Source organism: Olea europaea, chromosome 8 (assembly GCF_002742605.1).
Source record: "Olea europaea var. sylvestris chromosome 8, O_europaea_v1, whole genome shotgun sequence".
Taxonomy (NCBI): Eukaryota; Viridiplantae; Streptophyta; class Magnoliopsida; order Lamiales; family Oleaceae; genus Olea; species Olea europaea.
In genome coordinates this window covers 12,816,688-12,819,483 of record NC_036244.1, presented here as the reverse complement: position 1 = coordinate 12,819,483, position 2,796 = coordinate 12,816,688, and positions in this window count along the sequence as shown.

Genomic DNA, 2,796 nt, shown 5'->3' with positions numbered 1-2,796 from the left:
CAAGGACAAAATCTGGCTTGAGATAACCACAATCTCCACCATGTAACCTATCCACTCAAGTTGCCCCCAGGGCACATCTCCAATGGTAAAAGGGGAGGGTGAAGAAATCCAACTTTGCTTGACACTGCTGCGTCAAAGGTTCGAATTCTGAAATATGGATTTGGCTCTTGGGTAAGTGCAAGTGTACAAGCAGCCTTTCACCCTGTACCCTTGGAGGCATAACCTGCGATTTACCTCCCTCACAATACTCCAGGACAGAGGCGGTGGGGGACCCTTAAGGTTGGGGTTCAACCTTTCACTCAAGCAGACGGTGGGTGGCCAACAGGTAGTCATGTCACTACTATAAATCTCATACGATCTTTCTGACAGCTAAAGGAAGATTTTGCGTCGTCTTCTTTTTCTTAAGTTGAATTTGAATTTTTTCAAAAACACTCCCAACCCCCAACAACTTGGCATTAATCATAATCTGAATTGCCAACACTTTAGACCTAATAAATTCTAATTTTGACATTTCGTCACAAAATCATTTATTTCAAAATTAAACAATGATATCAACCTAATTCCTATCAGCCCAAAGACTCAAATCCAAAACTGTATTTCTATGTTTTCCATACATGTTTCTTGAAACATACCAACTCAAATAATACCAGGCATAAAAGCACGAGGAAATTAATAATAAAGCACCTAAGTCATATATACAATGCAAATGAATACATGTAACACCAAAATATGTAACACCACGTACATCAATAACTTAGAAACTAAAACATGACCCTTGAGATAGAACATTAAAATAGCCGAACTAACAACATCTAAATATGATTTCAATATTATACAGAACACCAAACACAATACCAATATTTATATCAAAATCCCAAATGTTTGCTAGTCAAATATCAAAATACTCAAAGTACTACTCTTCCTAAATCAGTACTACTAACGCCCTAAAATAAATATATTATCACTCCTCCTTTTTGTCATGACTAACAAAGGAAAATAAGCAACATAATCACTAATAACAAAGGGTGAATGCACTACTTCTATAACTTCATGTCATGAAAACTCAAATCAAGTCATCACAGGAATAATTATTTCATTACTTATACAAGTATAACTCATGAACAATGAACTCTTTCCATACAACTTGTTATAAACTTATATGAAGTAAATTGTTTAAGAAACTCATGTGCTAAAAGTGTTACTAATATCCTGTGAGCAAGACTCAAAGCCTTAAATTTGTGATGAATAACATGCATAAGAAATCACTGGTGAATGAATAATTTTCTCGAATAATGAAAGTCAAACCCAGTACTACTAAGATATTTTAAACAAAATAGCTTATATTTATTTTCTGTTAGACTTTTTCTCCCTAATCTGTAAGCAAGTATTTTTCCCTTTTTTCACATCTTACGTGTAGATTTTCTTCATTAAACTTTTTAAATGGCCCTTATAGCGAGCTTTAGAACAATAACTCCTAAGTTAGATAACTATAGGACACCAAGTTTTAGATACCCTGACAGGTTTAATCGCTCGAGTCTTGAAGACTATGCAAAGAAGTATAAGACTTTTTGTATTGATATGGAATTCAAATCTTCTTAAGCTCATTGCTATTTTTTGTATGGTGAATGTACTAGAGTCCATATTCAATGTGACCTCCCACACAGATGATCGTCATCCCAAATCTTACACACACAATCAATACTCACTCAAACGAGTTTAGTATGTGAAGTGCAGATAATACATGAAGAAACATATATCAAGTACTCTAAATAAGTTCTAAACTAAGTCAATGAAAACTTTAGTCATCGTTCACGATCACAAAATAAAATGTTTAATTATATCACTTCAAAGCGTTAAATTATTAGAATGCTTAATTAAAAAAAAAAAAGATAATGTAAAAAATGAGATAAAAAAATTAGAATGCGTGCATGAATATGTAGACCCAATGAAATTGTAAATGTATGCACTTGAAGACCTACTACAGAAGGTACATAGACACTTTTACCTTTAAGAGCAACGTAAGCAACACCGCAATTCAATTCATTACTTTGACTGTGAGTTCACTCTTTTTAACCCAAACCGTCCTAGAAGAAAAGGTCATCTTAGTCAAACAACTCATTATTTCAGTCAAGTGACCCATTTTATTAATTAAGAACCTAACCTCAGTAGTGATGTCCAGATTGTTCCTAACCAAGAGTTTAGGGCGCATAGGTCTTGTGTGACCTAACACATCATAGTTGTAACAAGTGGGAATGAACCTATGGGCAACATTAGGTTTCAAATTTCGGACTTTAGGTTAATCATATGTTCCACAAATGATCTCTGTTCTAGGACTCCTACACCCTTAGGCTTGTTAAAAGCAGTACAAACATAGCTCTAGAAGAGGTGCACAGTATGAGAACTGGTTTCATGATAGCCTAATCTTTCCCTACTTCCAGCTAATTTGTATCATCCTAAGATGTTATCAATTTTCTTAGATCCACTAGAAGGAAAAAAAACCAAAGTTGTGCGTTAGATTTCTCAAGATCACTTACAAGAGTTTTAATCTTATTTTCTAATAACTTTTTCACAATCTTCAATACATTCAAACTTCTAACTCCTCAAGTTTTATTTCTAGTCTCTTATTTTCTAATTCAAGATCGTGCAATTTCTTAAATTCAGAGATATTTATCTTCTTCAACTTAAGTCTATCCTCAAATAGCTGGAAATAAGACTCATGTATACCCCTTTCATCATCAGATCCTCTTGTGAAGAGTCAGATTGTTCTAAGTCCTCAACTTTCTCATTCTCCTCTAC